Below are 25,193 nucleotides of genomic sequence, written 5' to 3' on the forward strand. Positions count from 1 at the left end.
TCAACTCAATTATATGGAAGCCATCAAATAATCCAACAAAATACCACAACTTAAATATGACACTTGTATGTTGTAGCACTTGGACTTCATTCAACTATCATGGCATTGGGTTAGGATGTGCACTAGGCTTCATATCTTGATTCAATATTTGATGATCAATATGAAATCAATTGAATCAAGCCTCCAATGCCAATGGTACCTACAATCATTCATCCACTTTTTGATGGTACCCAAACTAGTTTGGGTCCTCTCAAGTTAGGTGCAACATACTTAGGCAATGCCTTAGTATGAGTAGCAGGATGTTTTGCAATGGCAATCATAGAGGTACCATTACCATCCTTCCTAAGCATAGAATCATCGTCAATTGAAATAGGCTTAGGAGTGTTACCTAGGGGACATGAATGTGCCATGTGTCCCCTTTCCCGGCATGAGTAGCACTTTCTCTTTGCTTGAGCCTTTTCTTCCTTGCTCATGTTGTGCTTCTCATTGCCTTGTCTCTCATGGATTGCTTGAGCCTTCTTCTCAAGCTTGGTAGGACACTTAGAGGCAAAGTGTCCCATACTTCCACACTTGAAGCACTTGATGTGAGCATAGACTTTCTTCTCATCTTCATTCTTGCTCATCATCTTGGCATCTTGAGTTTGCATTGGATGCCTTGCCTTTCCACCCCTTCTTGTTTTCTTCTTCTTTATAATCAAATCACCACCATCTTCATGGTTGATCTTGATTTGTTCTTGGGGTGTCTTCTTTTGCTCAACTTGTGGCTTTGGTTGAGGCTTCACTTGTTGCTCCACCAATTTCTTGGTTGGGCACATTGAGGTAAGATGACCCCAAGTGCGGCACTTGAAGCACCTAACATGCTTGAGCCTCTCTTCTTCTTTTGTCTTCTTGAGCTTCTCAATGTTGGGGCAACCATTTGCAAGGTGTCCCGCTTCATGACACCGGTTGCACATGGTATGAGAGAGCTTTCTTTGTTGTAGCCTCTCTTCTTTCTCTCTTTATTTTGCCCTTTGTCATCTTCTTCTTGAAGCCAAGGCCACACTTATCACCATAGTTTCTTTGAGTCTTCAACATATGCTCAAAGGTGACTTTTGAGTTGTAGCACTTCTCTAACTTGTTGCTCAAATTCTTCACTTCATTTTTGAGCTCATTGTTCTCCTTCAAAATGTTAGTTTCACAAGACATAGAAGTAGAACAAGCATCTATATATGAAGAGCATGGCATATCTAATAAATCATCACAAGAGGTGGATGCATGCTTCTTGCCTACATCACAAGGGTTAGCAATAATATGTGATTGATCATTTGACCCATGTGATGAGCTCTCATTATTTTTAAGTTTCTTTGTAAACATTTTAATGAGAGAAGCATGTTGTTCTAATAATTCATCATGAGATGCAAGTAGTGTCTCATGATTCAATTTAAGCTCATCATGTGAAGATTTATAAGCATCAAGTAAGTTTTTATATTCTTCACAAGAGTTCTTTAGAAATGAGTTTTCATTTTCTAATTTCAATGTTTTAGCTTTCTCATTTTCTAAAGATATGGTCATGCTAGCAAGTCTACTAACAAGCTCATCATATGACTCAACATGATCAACCACATTATCAATTGATACCTTGGTGTCACCTTGTGACATGAAACAATGTGGTGTAGTTGGAGAGCATGTAGTAGCATCTTCATCATGGCTTGAGCATGAATCATTATCACCATCAAGTGTGCATGGGGCAGCATCATCACTTGCAACACTTGTGGCATCATCATCAACCTTGTCAAGTGAACTTGTAGTTGATCGATCATCATCATCACTTGACCATGAGGTGGAGCAATCTTCCACAATCACCGAATTGTGGTCATGCTCAACACACTCATGTGCCTCCTTCCTGGGCTCATCATCATCATCGGAGACCATCCCATATTTCTCATTGAGATAACTCCAAATCTCATGGTCGGTCTTCATGTCCATGATCTCTCCAAATATGCAATTATGCAAAGATCTATATATAATGTTAGTAGCATGGATGTCAAGATCTAGGCATTTCTCTTGTGCTTGAGTTAGATTATCTTCATCCAACACATGAGAAAAACCTACATCTACCATCCACCACATTTGAGGGCATACATACTTAAAATTACATATCATCCAATTTTTTCATCGTGTAAAGTGTGTGCCATAAAAAATGTATGGACAATCATCTAGCCCATTAGACGTCATCCTCTTAGGTCGGTGAAGACCACAAATGAGAGACCTAGCTCCGATACCACTTGTAAGGTCGAGATGGCGGACTAGAGGGGGGGGTGAATAGTTCTTTCTAAAATTAATCGCATTGGCTAACCAAAATAAGTGCATATTTAAAACAATCGGTCTAGCCAAGACTACACCCCTCTATCTATGTTCTATAGCACCTTGCAAAGATCCTAATTAAACAACAAAGGTGCCAGGCTAGCTAGAGCTCACCTAATCAATTCTAGAAGCAAGGTCACACAGACCTATGACACTAGTACTTTAAGCAACAATGGAGCTCCTACACATGCTAGTAAGCAAAAGCACAAAGCCAACTAAGCTCACTAGTAATGCTCGATAACAAGGCAACCAATGCCAAATTAGAGAGTGCAAATACTTAGCTACACAAACTAAGTAATGTGACCAACAAGGTTACACAAACCAAATTAGCCACACAAGGGAGCTACTTCTATGCTACACAAGCAAGAAGGTAACTAGTAAGCTTCACAAGCTAACTAATTACAAGAGCAACTACACAAGCACAATGTATATGAAATATAAGTATAAGCTTGTGTAACGAGGATGCAAACCAATGGGAAGAACAAGGTTGACACGGTGATTTTTCTCCCGAGGTTCACGTGCTTGCCAACACGCTAGTGCCCGTTGTGTCGACCGCTCACTTGGTGGTTCGGTAGCTAATTGGCATCACCCGCCAAGCCCGCACGTCGGGCACTACAAGAACCTACCCCAAAAGTGAGGATAGCTCAATGCCACGCTTTACTAGAGTTGCTCTTCGTGGCTCACGCGAGGCGAGCACAATGCCCCTCACAAATCTCTTCTCCGGAGCACCGCACAAGCTTCTTGCGGGCTTCGACGGAGACCACCACCAAGCCATCTAGGAGGTGGCAACCTCCAAGAGTAACAAGCACCACCGGCTTGCAACTCGATCACCTAGTGCCACTCGATGCAACCTCACAATGCAATCGCACTAGAATTGCTCACTCACACAATCAGATGATCACTATCAAGTTTTTGTGAGATGGAGGGCTCCCAAGCACTACTACACAAGCCACCAAGGCTCTAGTGTGCTTAGCTTTTGGCCCAAGGCCGACCATGGCTTCTATTTATAACCTCTCGAACAAATAGAGCCGTTACCCCTTCACTGGGCAACTGTCGGGACGACCGGACGCTCCGGTCCGATCGACCGAACACTGGACCTCAGCGTCCGGTCACGCGATACACACCACGTGTCCCCTGCTTTCAACGATGTTCACCCGATCTCAATGGTCATCTGACGACCGGACGCAGCACCTAATACTGACCGGACGCTGAGCCTCCAACGTCCGGTCATTTCCAGTAAGGTACCGGACGCATCCGGTCGGTAGTGATCGGACGCAGCACCAGCGTTCGGTCACTTCCAACTTCTCTGCTCTGCCTGCGTCACCACACGTCATCCTGACCGGACGCTCACAACCAGTGTCCGGTCACTTCCAGAGCCAGCGTCCGGTCGATAGACCAACGCTGCATGCTCTCTGCCATTACTGACCGAACGCTAAGACTCAGCGTTCGGTCACTGCATGACCAGAGTCCGGTCCACTCTGTGGACCTTTCTCACCTCCGTTTCATCACCAAGTTGATCCACATCAACTCCAACAACAACATCTCCTTTGTAAATGTGCCAACACCACCAAGTGTACATCACCATGTGTATGTGTGTTAGCATTTTCACAATCATTTCCCAAAGGATGTTAGCCACTCAACTTACCATGCCACTCGATCCTAGCGACGATGCAAAGTTAGATCACTTGAGTGGCACTAGATGACCGATATGCAAACAAGTTTGCTCCTCTTGATAGTACGGCCATCTATCCTAAACTCGGTCATAAACTTCTCTACACACCTATGACCGGTGAAATGAAATGCCCTAGGTTATACTTTTGCCTTGCGCATTCCATTCCATCTCCTCCAACATCGATGCAACACATGCACCAACACGATCAACAATGATATGATCCACTTCATATCATCATGTGATCATATTGGTTCATTGATCTTAACTTCACTTGCTCTTCACCGTTGCCATCATCCATCGGCGCCAAGTCTTGCTCAAGCTTCACCGCCACGTGGTCCATCACTCCAAAGCCTTCGACTTGCCCTTCACGCTTATAACCGGTCCATCAAGACAAGTCTTGTCTTGATCTTCTCCACCTTGATCACATGACTCAATGTCATGTCTCATGTGCAATAAGCTCCTTCATTATCACATGTGTGAGCTTTACAACATCTCCAAGCTATTTTCACTTTCATGGCATATGTTGCTCACACACATATACCTGTGGACTAATCACCTGTGTATCTCACATAAACATAATTAGTCCACCTAGGTTGTCACTCAATTACCAAAACCAAACAAGGACCTTTCAGTTGGCGGTGCTTCAATCGTAGGAGCGAGAACTAAACATGGAGGTGAGAATGCAATAGGAAATCAGACGGCAAGTGGCACTATTGTTGAGTAGCCAAAGGCAGTCAACATTAGAGCATGAAGTCAAAGTTAGCCCCCCCTCAGCTAAGACGCAGTTGCGCTTCCACTAAGCTCCCAAATCACACTACAAGAAATGTGCCGGTTTATGGCGTTTATAACATGACATCAAGTCAAAAAGTCACTAAATCAACTAGTTTATGATGATTTTTCTAGAGGCGCCTAAACTTAGTGACATAAGTAAATATATGTCACAAAAAATGCCTTAAAGCTAGTCCAATTGTATATAATGACAATATTTGCCATGTCATAAAGAACAATTTGCAAGGATGGTGTATCACAAATTATTTTATTGATTTTACTAACATTATTATAAGGTGGCATGCGGGTCCAACTACCAAGACGGGTCTAGTAACACCGTAGGTGTTGATCAGTGTCATTAATCCTGTCCATAATCGTATATCATTCTAGTAACCGGCAAGTTAAAGAAATCAAGATGTATATAAAATATAGAATTATATTTATTGTTAATTATTTCAAATAGTAGATAAAAGTCTACACATGTGCGCATTTATGAATAACAATAAATAGATGTTAGAATATATATGTGTGGCTGAGTTAGGTACTAAAATAACAATTAAAGAAAAATATATTTCACTACTGGAAACTGGAATTCTCCCGTGGGGGATGAATTTTTCTGTGGATTTTTTTGCACCCCAACGGGGAAATTCATGATTAACATGTCGGTTCTGAAAATACCGACATAAAAATACAAATACACACAGGGAAATGTCATGTTTTTTCTATGTGTGAAAATACACATAGGGTAATTAGAATTACCCTGTCGGTTTTGTTACAACTCACATCACATGAAAATATTAATTATTCTTTAGATTAAGACTTTATACACATAGAAAATTGCCAATACACACGGAAATTGAATTGTGCGCAATGGATTTGGCGTTCACGCGTTAACATTGATGTTGGTGCCTTCTGGTGAATAGAAATAGAAAATACAAAAAAAAACTTAAATCTAAACCCCCCTGCAGCCCCAGCCCCACTACCTTCCCTAGGTCCTGTGAGCGCTAGTGCGCAACCGTGGCTCCCCATACTCTCCGTGACCGCGACTCCAGGTCCCGTGATGCTCTCCACCGCCGGCCGGCGCCTCCAGATCCTCTCCGGCGCCCCAGATCCTCCGCCGGCCGCTGCCTCTAGGTCCGGCGCCCCTAGATCTGCGGCCGCCTGCCGCCCCTAGGACCGGCTCCCCCAAATCCGCCGTCGGCCACCACTCCCAGACTCGCCGTCGACCGCGGGCCCTCTAGGGCGCGGCCCTAGGCCTGTCTCCGGCCGCCGTCTCCCGATACATGGGCGTGATCATCCAGTCATGCGGGCGCAGCCCTCACGGCGTGCCGCCCCGTCACAGGCGTGGCCCCACCTGGACCATGGCGGATCTGCATCCCCTCGACCCCTCCTCATCCCAGCATCCGGATCTGCAGCTCCGAGTGCAACCACGCCGGGGCATGGAGGCAGCGGTGCCACTTCCAGTGGCCAAGGTGAGCCCTCTTCCTACAGCAGCTGTGTGATTGTGTAGTTTGGGCGCTATTTATGCATTTGTGTCGGCGCTAAAGGAACCTGGAGAATTTGTTGTCTTTAGGATATTGTAGCAAGGTGGCTCAAGTCGTTAGCTGGGTGGAGGAAGGTGGAGCAGCAGCAGCATCATCATAAGGAGGATGCGGATGTTGGATGATGGTACGGCCTGGCTTTCTTCCGTTGCATTTATGTTAGTGATCCATCCTCGTAATGAACATGTCAACTTGCTCTCTTTGTTGCATGTGTGGCATTTGACAAATTTGTACTATCCTATTTTGATTAGCGACTAGTACAGATTTTTTGACCAAATATAAACATTACTATCCTATATTCTGTACTGACTAGTACATATTTTTTGACATGGTGATCCACTTGTTTAAAACATGTTTATCTATTGGTGATCCATGATCTATTTGTTGTCCTGCCCTGTGATAACTGATAACATTTCTGCATATACCTGTTTTGGCTGCTAGCTGCTCAATTTGCTTGGAGAAAAAAGATAATAGAGAAATAAAATTTGAAGGGTTAGATATATAACAAGAGCTCTGGGCAAGAATAGCCTAGAGGAAACAGATATATTGCATCATGTGCTGCTCTAAATTTTTTGACTTTTGAGTTTCTGGTTATGCTAATTTGCAATAATAAATTGGAGCAGACACTGTTAAGATTGCTTATTCAGAGGTTCCTGCTGCAGTAAGTTTGTCAGGTTGAGAAAATTTCAAGCAAAATTTCAACGGCTTATGGAGTTTATTTTAAGCTTTATGGTATGCTTGAAATTGTAGGTGTAGCACAACAGCACTGTCCTACTACTTTAAAAAGAGTACATTATGATGGCTTGAAATTGTAGGTGTAGCATAGCAGCTTTGAATGAGCCATATCCCTCTTTCTAACTGACATGCTGCCATCCATTTGTACACTTGGGTCTCAGACTGAGCAATCGGTTTAAACTGAGTATTCCGTTTGGTTTGATCTGTTTCTCTAGAATTTGGTTTCCAGAGATGGAGAACCGATCGGTTCCTCAAAGAACTATCAACCGACGAGTTCGGTCTCGGTTTCTTCGGTTTTGGTTTTCGGTTTCACTGAACAAACCGACAAACAGCAGCAGAAGGAGCAGAGCAGGCTCCTTTTCCTGCAGCCGCAAGCTCTCCAATGCTGCTGGCCCCTTAAATATGAAACTGGGAAAGTATATGTTACTGCTAATTGATACTGCTGAGGACGCCATGTCTAAAGGTATGTCATCCTTAAATATGAAACCGGGAAAGTATATTTAGTCCGCTGGAGTCATGTGGTAAACCAGTTAAATTATTTAGCACCCACCTTTCTACAACAGGAAAATACACATGTCTTCTATCAATCTAGCAATAACAATGGACACTGCCCTTGCTTCCAGGCTTTACAGTATATGTATTTTTAGCTGTCTAATTGGTGGGTTCTGATGAAATCTAAATAAAAAGCATGATTGGCTGCATCCCACTTTTGTTATGCGATGCTGCATGCTGTTTACAAGATTGACCCTGCTGTTATTATTCCTAGTTGCAGTAAAAACTCACAATTTTGAGCATCACCATGCATGTAGGCTCTGGCATTAAAAGTGGACACTGCTCTTTGCTTCCAGACCTTACTGTTTCATTTTTTTAGTACTGAAAATTAGCAAACTTCAGTACCTTTGTTGCATATCTGGTGAATTGAATGTTGATTTTGAAATACTTAGGCTATCTATTATTTTGTTTCCCGCAGGTCCATGATAGTGCTGCAGCTGCTCAGTGCCCATCTCTACCTTAGGTAAGCAACACAACATTGGTGGCTAGTAGCAGTACAACCAACTCAATTCAGTTTCAGCTTTGAATTGTTTGTTAGATTCATAGGAGAAGGTCAACAGTTTTAGATTTATAGCAGAACCTGCCTTTGCATATTGATTGCTCTGTTCAGTGACATCAGTTTGTGACTTGCCTACTCACATGAATAGTAGATAGACCTTTGTTACATATCGGCCATCATTCCATAATCATTTGATTAATACTAGCTGTTTATTTTGAACTCATCTTGATTGTCTCGGTTTTGCATTTAATTAGCTTCTTTGTTGGTAGCAGTATGCTCTTTTGCATATGCAGTCTGTATGCACAGATGAGTATTTAGTTCACTGAAATTTTATAAACCTGACAGATGCTTGGATCTGAAATTTTATAAACCCCAAGTGGAGGCTAGTTTGTCATACTGCGAGGTAATTGCATGTCCTTAGCCCTCCCCTGAAGCCTCCCCTTTCTTGTGTGGATCTTTCTTCTTTCATGGATCTGATGACCTCCCCTTTGGCTGAATCAACATACTTTTTAGTGATTAAATAGGAAACCTGAAAAGAGAAGGCTGTGAATTTTGTTAGGCTGTGAATTTTGCTGCGGCACATGTTAACCTGGTAGTATGATCTTTAGCAAAAATGATCTTTGAACCAGATCTGGCCTGAACTAACATAGGCTGAACTTAAATAGATCCTGTTTATTGGCTGCATCTCATGTTCTCCACTGAGTTGAAAAAAGTACGTGCAACCTTTGCGAAATAAATCACTTTTGATTACTCATTTAATGTAGTCTGCTGAAGTACTGATATGGACAATAGTAGCTATTACGGTTGGTATATTCTATAATTTCATTTGTTTCTTCAGTTAGTTGTACATGATTGCAGTTTGCCTTTGTCCAACCTCTAATTGTTTTTTTTGTCATAGCCTTGGATATATAATCTGGTTGCGTTGTCAATGATGTGTATTTATGTCTGCATTTCCTTGCAGATAAACCAAGAGTGGTGCTGCGCTCCTTGGAGAAGATCAGAAGCTGCTGCATGTGTGATCTAGTTGTGCCTAAAACTTGCCAAGAGAAAATTTAGATCAGTGAAGTTTGCATCTGTTTTTTATATCTGTGTATGATCAGGGTGCTGTCATCTATGCTAGTTATAGATTTGCACACTTTGACTTAAGCATACGTTGGATTTGGTCATGAATGAAATTCAATTGTATATGGATTTGGATGGATTCAGACCGATTGATTCAACATTTGATTTGGGCCTCAGTGTGTTAAATGGGCTAGGCTTATATTTGTTTTGTATGAGTGGTTGTAATGGGATTTGCCTATTTAAAATTTGTGCAATATGCAAATGGATATGTGGCAAGGTCGAAGAACCTATGACGTTGAAACAAAAAGTCATAAACCTTTATGACTTGAAAACTAATGTCAGAGATTTATGACATGAACATATAAATGACACAAAGCATGTTTTAAGGCGCATGGTTTGTGACTCAAGCTTTTTCGTCATACAAACGTTACAAATGCTAATATGTGACATAAATTTCACATATTATGATATAGATTAATTGTCATAAAACCTCACATCTCTTGTAGTGATCAAGATGATGCAGCAATTCCCTGTGGATGACGTCGCTGTGCCTTTGACGCCATGTGAGCTGCACATTCCCAAGGGGAATAGCACATTCGTGGTGGTGCACAGCATTGTTTCTCCTGTGGCCCCTGACAAGACACCAAGCCATGGGAATCCAATTCCACCTTAATATAGTGTCTCGGTGGATAGAGTTACCAAAGAATATAGGGAAGTGGCTCTTGACTTTCCTGGATGTGATGGGGAGAAGATCCTAGGACAAGCAGAGCATTCATTTGTTATATGGTGCAAGTGCTACATCATTATTTCCAGTGCGGTGGCTAGGGTATCGTCTCCTCCTCCTCAACTACCTCATGATAGGTGCGGATCAAAGTGAACGAAACAGTTTTTCAATAATCATTCTCAATTATTTGCTTCTCGCGTATAACCATTTACTCACAATCATTTTTGTACTCACAGGTCTCCCAACCTGAGTCCAGTTCTTCCATCCTATGATGATCATCAGAGTGGCCTGGACGATGATGATGCTCTGGACAATGATGATGCGTTACATGGCACAGCTGCATCTCCATCTCCTCCAAGGCGGTCTCCCCCTCCTCCGCCTCCCGTGTCGAGGCGCCATAAGAGGCCCCCACCCCCGGTGAAGTCCCCGTTGAAGAAGAAAGCCAGCTGTCGTAAAACAAAGTCCCCGGAGAAGCTACCTTACGAGAAGTCCGAAGAGGAATCAAAAGCATAGCACAAAAAGATTTGGATAACGGGCAGCAAAGTGTAGCGGAATCAATAGCAAAGAAGGAACTTATGAAAAACCTGCCAAAGCCACACTACATAGCTCAACGAGAACTAAGGAAAAGAGTCAGTGAAGTGGAGAAAAAGCGGCGTGAGGCATGTAAGCCCCCGCCATTATCGGACTATGAACGCTCTCTTGACAAGTCATATAAGGCGTCGCTGAAAGCAAAGAGAGCAGGGAAAGATGTTGCACAGCTCGGGCAGCAATCTAAGCAATCTATCGACCCGCTAGTTGTTGAGGATGATTGTACAAATGCACAAGGCGGTCCAATCGATAGGGAGGCACTCCAAGACTTCATGGACACAACATGTCTCACACCTCAACAACTCATTGGGGGAGGATCGATACCAACAGCCAAATTTGATATTTACCGAACCTATGTGTATGGCAGGAGTCTTGTCAACCCTAAGTCCTATTCATCATTGGGTACGCAAATGTTCTTGTTAAACAAGTGATACTTAAATGTGTGTGCGAAGGAAGAGGCATGGCTTCTTGCAAGAGTTAGACCAGAGCATTACTTCAATGGCTATGACATTGTACATATTGAGTTCAATGAATTACACCAACTATTAAACCGGGACGCTCTCGACAAATCTCTCCTCAACTACTAGTGTCTGTAAGTGATTGTTTCTACAATTGAAAGTAACTTGCATGTTAGTTCGTTGTCTATATATAGTTATCCTCACACTATATATATTCTTTTGTACTATATAAATGCAGATATGAGATGCTGAAAATAAAGAAAAAAGTTAACGGATGTTGGTTTTATGGATCCGAATCGCACATTCAGAGACATGGTTACTCCATATGATAGATGGCGAACTCAAGTGGAGAAGAATCTATTTAGGTTCTTAGATAAGGAACATGACAAGACACTGATACTCTTTCCTTACAACTTCAAGTGAGTGTTAATGTCTCATTTTATTTTGCTTACTTCATGTTGACTTTAGTTAATGAGTTATGCCTGTGTATAAACATGTAGTTTTCACTAGATACTGCTGGTCATCAATATGCCCAGGAGTCTTATAAAGATCTTTGACTCAGCAACAAATCCCCGAGAAGATTACCAAGAAATGATAGATATTCTCTAGTGGTAATTTCGGTATCGCACACTGTATACTCTCTTATGCCATTTTATTGATATAACTCCATTTATTTATTTTGTTGGGCAGTGCTTAGGAAAAGTTCTCCCAGAAACACCATTATGGTCATTGGAAAGTGCCTCTGGATATAGTCCAATACCCAGTAAGTACTAGCTAGGTCACCGTATCTTTATTTAGTTTAATTCATTATTACCATGCTTCATTGGTTGATGATGAATCTTTTTCTCATAAAGTGGTGTCTGCAGCAGAGATCGAGAAACAACAAATGTGGATACTACGTCTGTGAGTTCCTCATGGAATACTCAAGGAGAACTCCAGAAGAGATCCTCGAAGTACGTAAAAATATACACAATTTATTACCATTGTGTTGATAATCATATATATATATATATTCATACTTTTCCTTTCATTCGAAGTGAAGGTTGAATAGAGGAAGCAAAAGGTTCTGCGATGTGACCAGATCAAAGCAATTCAAGAGGCATTGTCAGGATTTCTTATGGATCGGGTCATAGATCCCAAAGGCGCGTACTACTATGACCCTAAGGAATTATTACCTAGTAGCCATACGACTGAAGATTCGGGTTGAATGACATCCCAAGGACATGAGTACAAGGTTTTTGTGACTTTATTAGGTACATATTCCATGCACGTACAACATCTTGAAATATTTGTATATATATAGTTTCATACATTTTAGTGTGTTATTTATGTATACTGCTCGAACAGAACCTTACACGTTCGTATTTATGGACATATATTAGCAGCATAGAATTCATATACGAAAAGCTAATCGAAACAAAAAAGAATTGAATTGAAAAGAAACCATAAAATAAAAATGAAAGAAATGAAAAAAAACCTTTAGTCCTTGTTGGAAAGACCAACCGGGACTAAACGTGCCAGCCCCGGGGCAATGTCTGGGGGACCATTTAGTCCTAGTTGGTAATAGCAACCAGGACTAAAGGTCCACTTTTAGTTCCGGTTCCCAGAACCGGGACTAAAGGGGGGGGGGCCTTTAGTTTCGGATTCACAATCCCGGTTGGGAAACCGGGACTAAAGGGGGTTTCCCAACCGAGACTGATTCTCAGTCCTACCCTAATGGGTGGTAAGAGATGGATCCATCGGTCCTCAACATTGTCGAGTCAACCCAAAACCCTACAATGATACCATTATGATGCTGCTGAATCAAGCCAGCGACATGGTATTAGCATGTCACTACCAGCTAGTGGCCTAAACCGGTAGCAAAATCCCAACTAGAACTGTAGGTTGGTGTCCTAAACTAGAAGCAATATCCCATCTAGAACAGTCGGTTGGTGGATGTAATTAACCAGGACATTGTCGGATTATGCCTCCACTCATAACAGTGGTGTCTTAAGTGTTGGGTCTGTCGAATCCACAATCATTAATCGGATCGTAGCGTAACAAGCCATTAGTGAAGATGGATCACTGTCGGCTCCAACATACCCAACAGTCATGTGCATACATCTACTCGCTCCGTTTCAAATTCTAAGTCGTTCTAACTTGAAATGGAGGGAGTAGAAACCAGTCTGCATCAATAATTCTTAGTTAAAGACTAATAAAACTGATACAACTTTTGTACACTAAATATGTGTCAAAGGTGTTGACCCTAGCAATGGAGATTAGTGTATCACACAAAAGGAACCAGAAAGGTAGCACACAAGACACAAATTTATACTAGTTTATGTTTGGAGTAGATCTCTTTATCTCGTATGCTTGAGTTTACAAGGGGTTGATGATGACTAACTGTCTATGCAACGTACCCTAGAATATGTTGAGATTATCTCTCAATACTGATTGGGGGAGGGTTAAAAGGATACCAATCGGTTTACGTATATGTTTCCTAGTCGGTTATAAGGAAATCTACAACAGGATAACTACAACATCTTGTAGAAGTTGGCGTCCAAGCTTCCTATGTTAGGTTACTTGCTTGTCCAATGCATCTGATGATGGGCCTTGGTTCAGGTGGACCTCATCTTCATCAACTTCGGTCCATCCCGATGGCAATGGGCTAATATTCAGAGGGTGAGGTACGCTAGGTCCATATCACCGATAGTAGCCCCTAAAGGACTTGATGACGAACCAGTAGGATGACTCAATCCTTTGAGTGCCGATGCTGAAGGTCCATGTGTTGATGCACCCAAAGTTTCTACACTCCTGATGGCCATTAAGTCCTGTCGGGTTTGACTGGTGCTTGACCGAGCTCTCGTATGTCTTCCGGTTATTGTGTGCCATTAAGTCCTATGATAGAAAAGGATGAATGGGTCAAGGAATCTGAAGTGTCTCGTCTTCCCGGGCACATCACAGATCATGGTTTTTGGTTTCCCTTTCTTCCTTCTTCAAGGAGGGGATATTTAAGCCGAGGTAGGATACGCCTCTTGGCTCACTCCAAACCCACCTCCTCCTTGAACTCATTATATCCAGAGAGAGCTCCTTAGCCAATTGTCTATTGTCATGGCATCCCTCATCCTCCAGCGACCCTGACAATGATAGCGGCGCTGGTAGAAGGTCACCAGTATCTGGGTGCAGCAGTGGATGCTCGCCCTAGGTGCTAGTGGAAGTTTTGCAAAGATAAGGTTGGACGTCTCCATTGGTTGCTCGAGGGTACTTATTACACTTTATGATCTAGGTTCCTGAGGTGCCGCCTTGGTGCGCGGGCTTCATCGAGGCCATTGGGATGCCAGTGGTTATATTACCATTGATGCATCTGTGGTGGCCCTAAACAAGTGGGGTAGACTACGGTGTTGGTCACGCTCTATTTGTCACCACACCAAAGTGTGCCCTACACAGCCACTGGTGCCGGTTTGTCAGCTTTGGCGCCAAACGATCCTCCTTTCTCTAGAGCAGCGAGGATGGCCCACCTCTCTTATGCTTCCGCTAAACACTATCGCTATCACTCAATGTGTTGTGTTGTATTATTGTGGGTGGATTTTTTTAATTTCTAGCTTGTGAGCTAGGGCACAAGTATAGTTTACTTTAATGCACCCTTCTCAATCGATGGGTATGCATGCCTACTTGCCTGCCCGCAAGTCTCTCTGCCTTATTATCAGAATTAATGACTATTGCTTGTTCAACACATTTAATTTCACCAAGACAACTTTATACCATGTGTTGTACTTTAATCATATGCATGTATGGGAATAATATGACTTCACACCATGCAATTTTTGTATCACGCACAATAGTACTCCATACTGGCTTGATAATACTTTCGGACGGAATCCAAAAGGCTGGATCCAAACATGGTTTTTTAGGTTCATCAGAAGTTCCTAGGATGAACCCAGAAACCCAACATGGAGATGGGTTGGAACTTCTGATGTTGGAGCGTCTTCCTGAGAGCATAATTTCTTCATCATCTGAACTCGAATTTGGACATTTCATATATGTTTTTGACCATCTTGATGAGAGGAATGCAGTGGTGAAGTCCATTCTACATTTTCACAACTTCACAAAATGGACTATTTTGGTTGTCAACATGATGTATAGCGGTCGTCGTAGCTCGCTGATGCAACGCTGTTGTCATCGATGCTCAACTTCAACGCCACATCCCATCATCGACCACCTTGACCCACGCCTACAGTAGGAAGCATCGTGGAGATTTCAGCGGGCATGATGATCGGCAACAAGGTGATTACGATCCTCTTGGACTTCCATCTCTTGGACTAGGACGCTCACCGGATGCCAGCTGGTAGCGGCGCTTGACTGAGGACGTGATGGTTTAAACCTCTCAAACCAGTCGGAACCAAACCACCTAACCCGCCATTGTACAAGTTGGTTTTGAAAACCAGCTAAACCCGATCAAACCCGTCGTTGAACATGCCTACATACGGTAACCAAGACCTTAATATATATACATGAATGATAACAAAGATCTTTTTAGGATGGTACAGCCTTGTCCAAGCTAGGCCAATGTTAGATTCAAATTCTGTAAACATATTATAATATAACCATCTCATGGACATTCTTTCTAGCACTCGAATAGGACCTCGGATGTGCAAGAGCATGTCGGAGGGGTAGAACATTCACTAGGGCTGCAAGCAATGACGAGTGTAACACCCTAAAATTTGTTTCTCTTGAAATAGAGCTCAAATGATTTAATTTTATATTTTTGTGCTCATGAAAACATAGGGAAATAATAAATTTTCATTAAATTAAAATTTATCTTAAGGTAGAAACATGTTTATTGCATTCATGCCAGTCGCACCTTGTGTTTTATGTGCAAAATATTTAAAAAAATACATTTATGAGATGAACATCTATCTCTAGGAATCTTTCTAATTTAATTCCTACCTCATCGACCTTGATCTTTCTTATTCCAAGCTCTCAATAATCTTTTCATGAGCTCCAAATATTTTGTCTTAGTTCCTCGTCTTTCAATTTATCTCCAGGATTTTTCTGGGAATTTTTCTAAGCTTCGGAGCATTTTTCGTGATATAAATGGTAATTCTAGACATTTCTAGAATTATTTTTATTTTATGATATTAATTAATTTTGAAATTAGAAAAATCCGAGCCCAATTTTTCACCGACTCTCAAAGGCCCATGCCTTTATTTACTAATGGGCTTTAATGATTATTTATGCCTATTAGTGGAGGTGGATGGTGCAACATCAATTAGTACCATATTGCTAGTTGATGTGAAGGTGGAAAGTTTTCGTCCCTATATATATGTACTAACCCCTTGGGCAAAGCACATCAGAACTACCATAAGGAGAGCCCCTAGTTTGAGAATCCTAAGGTAGTAAATTAGATTTTCCCTCCTATCTCTACTATACGTCGTCTCCAACGTCTCGACTGCGCCCATGCGCCTGCATCGCCAATCTTCCGTTTCTAGCTCTCGGCAGCAGCCACATCATCGCTTTTGTTGGCTGACATCTCGCCGTTGTTCATCTCTCGCTTGAGCATGCCGAGCAAGCCTTCACGGAGAGAGCAAGCTTGCTAGTCATCGTCGCTAGTTCAACCTACACGGTTCAGCAATTAACCGCTGTCGCCCATGCCTACGGAGAGCAGGTTCACCATCCATGTCCTGCACTGATTGCCTATATCTCTTTCTATATACTGTTGTTTTATGTGTAGTTTTCCCATCTTAGCTCCGTCTTAGTCTGTTCAAATTACGTTAGATTCATGTCGATGTGGTCTTCGTGTTAGTAACGATGCTATCATCACTACGTAAAAAACAATTTTTAGCAACGGTTTGAATTTCTTGTAGGGGCGGCTGGTGATGGAGCCGCCCCTACAGTGGCGTGCTCAGGTGCCCAGACACCAGCCGCCCCTATAAATGGAACAGTAGGGGTGGCTGGTGATACGAGCCGCCCCTACAAATGGGGTCTGATTTGTAGAGGTGGCTCAATCACCAGCCGCCCCTGGAGTTTCTATTTGTAGGGGCGGCTGGTGATTGAGCCGCCCCTACAAATGCCCCCGTATATATAGCTATGATTTGTAGAGACGGCTCAATCACCAGCCACTCCTACAAATGACCCCCCGTATATATGCTCCAATTTGTAGGGGCGGCTCAATCACCAGCCGCCCCTACAAATGACCCCCCCCCCCGTGATTTGTAGGGGCGGCTCAATCACCAGCCGCCCCTACAAATGACCCACATATAAAAACCCTGCAGAACCTTCTTCCTCCTCGGGTCACTCACTCCAACCCGTGAAAGAAAGGTGGAGAGGCCTTGGGCACCTCCCAAAAATTGCTCTACTAAGGGGAGAAGGTTTTGGTCTCAAATCCTTTGGTGGAGAGGTTGTAGAAGGTAAGAAAATGCTATTCCACACTTTTTTTGAAGTTTTAATGATTGGTTAGTGAGTAATTAGAATTTTGTTTTTCTCTCTCTTCTATGGTGCTTGAGCTACTTATGAAGCAAATTAGACCCAAGTTTTAAATATACTAGGGTAAATTAGGGAGGGGAACAAGATCATACCCTTATTTGGTCCATGTTTCTTGATTTTAGTGAACAATTAGTTAGTTTTATGGATGTTTGATGTGCATGTGGATCTAGATCTAGGGTTTATTTTTTTATTAATTTTGTTTTTGTAAATTTATGTTTGATGAAATTGGACTAGGGTTTGTATGAAAGATATTGGGTAAAGTATAATTGTTGCTAATTGTTGTCTTTGAAATTGTTTATTGTAATCAACAGATATGTATTTTAATTATTTTTGGATAAATGGGCCATTAATTAATTTTCCTCTACCATGGTGTGTTTGTATGCTTCATGTAATTATAGTAGATTTATATTTATATATATCTAAAGTATATACAATTATTCTCAAGTAATTATTAATTTGATTCATTTTTATATATATCTGAATAAGTAGTCCTTTAATGTTTATTTTGTTGTTGTTGTAAAAGATGGAGTACAGGAACTCTTGGATGTATGGTTCGTTAAGGTTCAAGACAGGTTTCCGTGAAGAGGTGGATAAATTTATTGAAGCCGCAAAGAAGCATGCAACGACATTGAAAGAGAATAATGATACAATTATTTGCTCCTGTAAAGATTGCAAGAACCGTATGGCATGGACAGATGTGACTATCATCAGATCACATTTGATTATACGAGGATTTATTGAGGACTACACAGTGTGGATTCATCATGGTGAAACGGTTATTGTTAACGACGAGGATGAGGAGGAATACGACAACGAAACCATAGAATCCCTGTTCCAATATTTAGCAGAGCTTGATGCACGAATGGATTTTGAGTTTGGTAATGAACAAGGTGGTGATGCTGGTGGTTGGGATGGTAACGACGAAGGTGGTGCCAATAATGATGGTGGAGCAGGTGTCGGGGATGAAGATGATTTGGAGGACATGATTCGAGCCCTTAGACCAGAGATTTTACTAAATAGCCCGAAAGGTCTAGAAAAGTTGGAAAGGGTGACAAAAGCATCGAAGGAGACTGTGTATGGTGTTGAAAAGGGTTGTTCGACACATTGGACATTGCTATGTTTCGTGCTTGAGTTGCTCATCCTGAAGGCTAAGTACGGCTGGTTAGACTGTAGTTTCAATGATCTATTGCATCTCCTGTCATGGGTGCTGCCACAACCAAACTCAGTTCCCGCCAACACATCCCAAGCGAAGGTCATAAGTCCATTGACAATGGGGGTTGAAAAAAATCCATGTATGCCCCAACCACTGTATACTTTTTTGTGGTGAAACATTCAAGTCACTAGATAAATGTCCCCGGTGTGGGGCCAGTCGATACAAGAACAATGACCTTTACGGTGGGGACGAATCCTCCACGGGGAAAAAGAGGAATAAGAAAGGTACAAAAAAGGTGGTACAAGAATCTCAGCTCCCAGAGGACACTCCATTAGGCAACAATGCAAAGCAGAGAAGAATTCCTGCCCTGGTAATGTGGTACCTGCCAGTGACCGACCGCTTGAGACGTATCTTCCTAAACCCTAAAGAAGCCGCACTCATGACATGGTGGGATAAGGTAGATGATGATAAGATTGCACACCCGGCTGATTGTAGTCAGTGGCAAAGGTTTGATGAGAAGCACAAAGAATTCAGCGATGACCCAAGAAATGTACGGTTTGGCTTGAGCACCGATGGAATGAATCCCTTCAATCAGAGGATGAGCGACCACATCACATGGCCAATGATCTTGACCATGTACAACATCCCAACATGGTTGTGTTAGAAGAGAAAGTACCTTCTCCTCACTATTCTTATTTCTGGCCCTAAACAACCAGGCATTGATATAGACGTGTTCCTCGAGCCCTTGATGCAAGAAATGGAGAGGCTATGGAGGCATGGGGAGTAGATGTACGATGCGTTCCGAAAGGAGGACTTCATATGTAGAGCAATAATATTTGTTACTACCAATGATTACCCCGCGCTGTTTGCTTTGTCTGGACAGATCAAAGGGAAGATGGGATGCTTGGTTTGCTTGGATGGTACTACATGCGTATACCTAGATGCATCCAAGAAGATAGTTTACCTAAGGAACTGACGCTTCTTAAAGACAAGTCACAAGTACCGCAGCAAATTATTCTTTAGATTTTATAACAACGCCCCAGAGATTGAACCCCCTCTAGAGAGACGTCATAACGGAGAACACGTATACAGAATGGTGAAAAACATACGCGTCGTCTATGGAAAGAAGAATCCGGATGGGACAAACAGAGATAGAAGCACACCTCCTATCAAAGGCATACCTTTCAAGAAACAATTGATCTTCTTTCAGTATCTGCCTTGTTGGCCAGACTTGGAGGTCCCCTATGCCATTGATGCTATGCACGTGAAGAAGAATGTCTTTGAGAGTCTTATTGTTACCTTGATGGACACAGGCAAGTCAAAGGATGGTCTGAAAGCACGAAAAGATATGGTGCAGCTAAACGTGATGCCACAACTTCACCCGGTACCTGAGGCTAATGGAAAATACACTCTGCCCACAACGTGCTTGAACTTAACACCAGACAAGAAGAGAGCTATATGCACTTTCCTGAGGGGGATCAAAGTCCCGACTAGGTTTTCAGCAAATGTGAAGAAGCTAGTGTCAATGAAGGACTTGTCAATAACACACTGCAAGGCTCACGATTGCCATGTGATGCTGACATTGTTTCTACCTATTGCAATCAGGGCTATAAAGCCAGAGTTCTTGAAAATGACCATCACCCGCATGTGCTACTTCTTTTCGAAGATCTCATAGAAGAGCTGAGTGACCTACATGAATTTGTGGTGGAGACACAAAACCAACTAGAGATGTGTTTACCTCTTGCTTTTTTTGATATAATGCCACATCTCATGATTCACATGGTTCATCAAATACAGGCGCTTGGCCCTTGCTACTTGCATGAAATGTGGTCCTACGAGCGATTCATGTCGGTTCTAAGTCGATACGTGCATAATCGAACATACCCAGATGGCTCCATGATAGAGGGTTACAGTACTGAAGAAGTCATTGAGTGCTGTCAAGAGTACCTAAAAGTACAGAAAGGAATTGGTAAACCCAATTCTTGTCACAAGGGTAGGCTGGCTGGGAAGGGCACTAGTGGTAGAAAAGTGTTCATCGACCATGATTACAAAGAGGTGAGTCGGGCGCATTACAGTGTCTTGTAGAGTACACAACTGATGCAACCGTATATTGATGAACACTTGGCTATCATTATGGTGGAGAGAAATGGTTGTTCGGATGATTGGGTCATGAAACAACACAAGCAACGACTAACTACATGGTTGAAGGAAAAAACATACCGCCTAGAGAAACCATAGACTCTATTACCATCAGTAGGTTGGCGGAGGGGCCATCGAGACAAGTGACATCTTGGAATGCTTATGACATCAATGGGTGTACATACTATACCCACGCAAAGGATAGTAAATATGTGAACCAAAACAGCGGCGTTCAAATAGAGGCTCTCGATGGATTACGGCGAAAGATCCAATACCTTGGCATCATTGAAGAGATATGAGAACTTGACTATGGAAGGGATATAACGGTGGCCCTGTTTCGATGCCGCTGGATCAAACAACACCAACTGAATGAGATTGGATTGAGAGTCATGGACCTCTAGAATCTAGGCTACCAAGATGACCCTTGGGTGCTCGCTTCATGTGTCGCACAAGTTTTCTATGTCTGACCCACAAAGTAACATCCCCACAAAGAAGAAGACAAAGCACGTGGTTGCCTCTGAGAAACAACACATTATTGGAGTTGATGGCGTGGATGATGTTGAAGCTTACAATAACTACGATGAGATGCCGCTATTCACAGACTTTCCTAAGAAGACCAGTGTTGTGGAAAAGAACCTTCCCAAAGACATAATGCCATGGGAATGAAAAGGTGTCAAGGGGAAAGTCGTTACAGCGGGCTAGCTAGTTGTTGAACGTAGAGTGTTTGTAAGACTTCATTTATGCATGCGTGTGAGACTATATATTTATGTACGTGTGTAAGACTACATATTTTTGTATGTGTGTGAGACTACATTTTATGCATGTGTGTGAGACTACCCTTTGCAACATCCAGATGACTCTATTTGAACATCCACTCTATTACTACTAAAACTAGTCTTTCTCCCTCATACTAACTCCAAATGTGATGATTTTTTTCCTAAAATTTTCTAAAATCTTGCCCTATCAAGTTAGTGTGTTGATTTGGTCATTCTTTTCATTTGACAAAGTTTGAGCACTTCAAATTTTCAAATTTAAAAAAAATGACAAGTTCGAACGAGATTTTCAACCATTAAATGATTTCAACTGAAAAAGTGATGAATACCAAAGTTGTATAACTCATCAAGATCTTCAATAAAAGTTGTAGATAGTGAGGAGTTCAACAACTTTTATGTTCACGACTTTTATTGTTGAAATCATTTAAGGTTTGAACATCTTGTTTGAAGTTGCCGTTTAGTGAAATTCAAAATTTTAACTGTTCAAATTTAGTCAAATGAAAATATGATCAAAATAAAAGTTGTACATATTGATGAGTTCTACAACTTTGGTATTCATGAGTTTTTCATCTGAAACCATTTACTCTTTCAAAATATTGTTTCAAGTTGAAATTGTTTGAATTTCAAAATTTAAATCGTTCAAACAAAGTCACATGACAAGATGACCAAAATAAAAATTGTACATGTTGATGAGTTATACAACTTTTATGTTTACAAAATTTTCATTTTATTTCATTTAATATCATAAAATTGTAGTCGAAGTTTTAAAATTGAAATTTTTAATTTTTGTTTTCTATATTGTTTTGAGTACAATTGTTTATATATATATATTTCTTCATATATAGAATAATACAAAATATTATATTTGTGCATATACATAATTGTTTTTATATTACTTTTATGTTGGTCACAATTGTTTTATATATACACAATTATTTTTATAATACAGAATTAACAATTTAAAAAAATAAAAATATATTTCTAGGGGCGGTTGGATCCGGAACCGCCTCTACAAATGCATTTGTAGGGGCGGCTGGATCAGGAACCACCCCTACAAATGCATTTGTAGGGGCGGCTGGATCAGAAACCATCCCTACAAATCATCCCGACTATAAAACCAAGGGCGCACGGGTGTTGTCTGCAGTTGGGCGTTCTCTTCTCCTCCGACGCCGTCAGGCTGCCCCGCCGATGTCGGCCCACGCCCCTTCCCTGCCGACACCGTTCCGCGCCCCTTCCCCGCAACCGCGCGCCCCATCTCCACGCCCCCTCCCCGCACCCGCGCCCCCTCCCGCGCACCCGCCCTAGGGTTTCCAGAGGAGCGGCCACGCCGTCGGCGAGCGAGGAGCCTTCAGCCTCCAGCGGTCCCGCACGTGGCCCCGACGACGCAGGCTCCCGACGCCCCGCTCCCATTCACATCACCTGCCCCAGGACTGGATTCAGCCGGCTGAACACGGCCTTGCCGACCGCCGCCGCCCTACTCCCAGCTGCCCAGGTCTTCGCCGGACCCTTTGCCGGCAACGAGCGTCCACCAGTCACACACCAGGTATGCCCGCCCCCCTCTCTTCCCTTCCTTCTGGGCAAAATTGAGCACCCGAACCCTAATTATGGCTAGCTGTATCTGGGTCTGATCTAATCACAGGACAAAGTGTGCATGTATTATGCCTACTAATTTCGTTTTTTTGGCAAAAAAAAATTATCTGGCTCAGCAAGGGCTGGAGATTCGTCCGTAGAATTTCTGGGACCATATCATTGTCTGTAAGAATTGGTACTGGCATTTAGACTATTTCTTTACATATAACTGTGCAACTTTGTCAAATCGATTGAGATGCGGATGTTTGAGCATGGTTTGCTCAATGAAGGCTGTGGCAATTACTAGTAATTTTGCCTTGTGTTAAATTCTGAAAATTAACTGTCACACTACTGAACCTATCATGTAAAACCTGCTTGAAGGCTTGAACCATTTCTTATGTAGATTAGTCTGTCATGGTTTTGTCACTTTAGTATTCCTCAGAATTTTCTGAGGCCCTGCATAGTATTTTTATCTCTACTGTTGAACTGATTACTTGCTGATCAGTTAGTTAAACCTGTGAGCATATAACCTGTGTTACTTTTAATATTTGTGTACTGTTCACCTTAATATCTTATTTTTACACGTCTATCAAATCTGTTATAATAATCTGATTAGTTTGATGTCTTTAAAACCTTGTGTATACTATCTATTCTCCTACTTTTGATGTAGTATTTGTATGTGTAATCCTTTAGTTGTTTTCAAGTTACTTTTAGTTGATGTTGAGTGGCTGAAGTTTGATTAGTATCAAGCTGCTATTAGTTGGGGCGGGGTTGCCTGTTGCCAGTTTCCTCTTACCTGGTGCCCGTTTTTTCAGAAAACTGCATAACGTGAGCTTTTATCTTTGCTTCTTGTTTTCTTTTTTGATCTACATGTATGGAGCTACTTAACTTATCTTCCATTATGATGTATTGGTACTTAGCTTTTATCTACCCAATTGGTGGGGGCAACTTTGGATGGGGTGATAGAGAACTCAGGGTTAGTACCCTGCTCATGGATTGGTCAGCCTAGCAGTGCAATATCTCTTTTAATTCATCACTGTAATTGTGAATCCAAATTTAATGAACTTTGGTGTCTTCTGTGCAATGGAAATATGAATTAGGGGTAGCCTACAATTATATGTGGTTTTAACTCTACTTTTAATTACATAGAGTAGCAAGTGTGTGTTTTTAGATTGCTCTTCAATGTTTGATATGGCAAATATTCCTACATGTGCTGCTTTCACGGGTTATTGAAATAGACTATCGCTTTCTTCCTTTCCAATCAATATTTGCTATGGTCTTGATTACATAGCTCCGTTATTTGATTTGTCGAAGTTGCTGCAGTGCAAATAACTATGTCCATGCTCCGTTATTTGCTTTGTCGAAGTTGCTTTTATCTACAAATGCATCTTCAATATAAATATGAGTTCCTAAAAGTTGAACCTTGCCTCCAGAACTTCATCATTGTGATCATTGAAGACAGCTAACTGTCCTTGATCCTAGCTGCATCATAACTGCATCCTTTTGTCTTTTGTTATGTTTTTTGGGATCTCTTTTGTGCAGACCTCTATTCTCTCTTCTCTAACCTCTCTTCTCATCTCTTCTATCTTCTCCTCTCTTCTCTCTTGTTTGGCAGTAGCAGCTGCTCCTTTGCTGAGTTAAATAATATGCAGACCTCTCTTCTCTCTTCTCCCTTCTACTCACCTCTCTTCTCTATTCTCCTCTCTTCTCTCTTGTTTGGCAGCAGCAGTTGCTACTCCTAAGTGGCTGCTGCTCTTAGTGTACTACTACCACTCTACTGCTACACTTACTCTACTCAACTACTTTCTACTTACTACTACTACTTGCTACTTCTAGCTACTAACTGTTGGCTGCTGTTGCTTTTTTTTTTGCCAAATCTCCAAGACTCGCCCAGGACTTGTTGTCCTGTCTTTTGCCATCAGCTGCTGCACTATGTTTGTTAAGCAGCTGTTGGTTTTTTTTTGCCAAATCTCCCCTCTCCTCTCCTCTCCTTTGTTTTGCCGATGATGAAATTTTCCTAGTCCATACATTATATGGAATATGAGCTGATGATCAAGAACTTGTGAGGAACTTGGCATCATTAGCAGCCGCCCCTACATTACCTTCTCCTCTCTTCTCTGTTATGATGCCTTGATGCTCCAAGTTCAAGATCAGA

The 25,193-nt window shown here is 41.9% G+C and overlaps 1 long non-coding RNA gene across 4 annotated transcripts; it reads left to right on the forward strand.

Annotated features, from left to right (window-relative positions):
• Positions 1-5,758: 5,758 nt before the first annotated feature.
• On the forward strand, positions 5,759-9,402 carry LOC136508443 (uncharacterized). 4 transcript variants are annotated; one of them, XR_010771975.1, is made up of 6 exons: positions 5,759-6,255; positions 6,357-6,451; positions 7,275-7,522; positions 8,030-8,074; positions 8,456-8,513; positions 9,072-9,402. It is a non-coding gene; the product is annotated as an uncharacterized lncRNA (long non-coding RNA). The 4 variants fall into 4 exon arrangements; XR_010771974.1 differs by having other exon boundaries at positions 5,759-6,451; XR_010771973.1 differs by having other exon boundaries at positions 6,357-7,522.
• The last annotated feature ends 15,791 nt before the right edge of the window (positions 9,403-25,193 follow it).

Source organism: Miscanthus floridulus, chromosome 15 (genome assembly GCF_019320115.1).
Source record: "Miscanthus floridulus cultivar M001 chromosome 15, ASM1932011v1, whole genome shotgun sequence".
Taxonomy (NCBI): Eukaryota; Viridiplantae; Streptophyta; class Magnoliopsida; order Poales; family Poaceae; genus Miscanthus; species Miscanthus floridulus.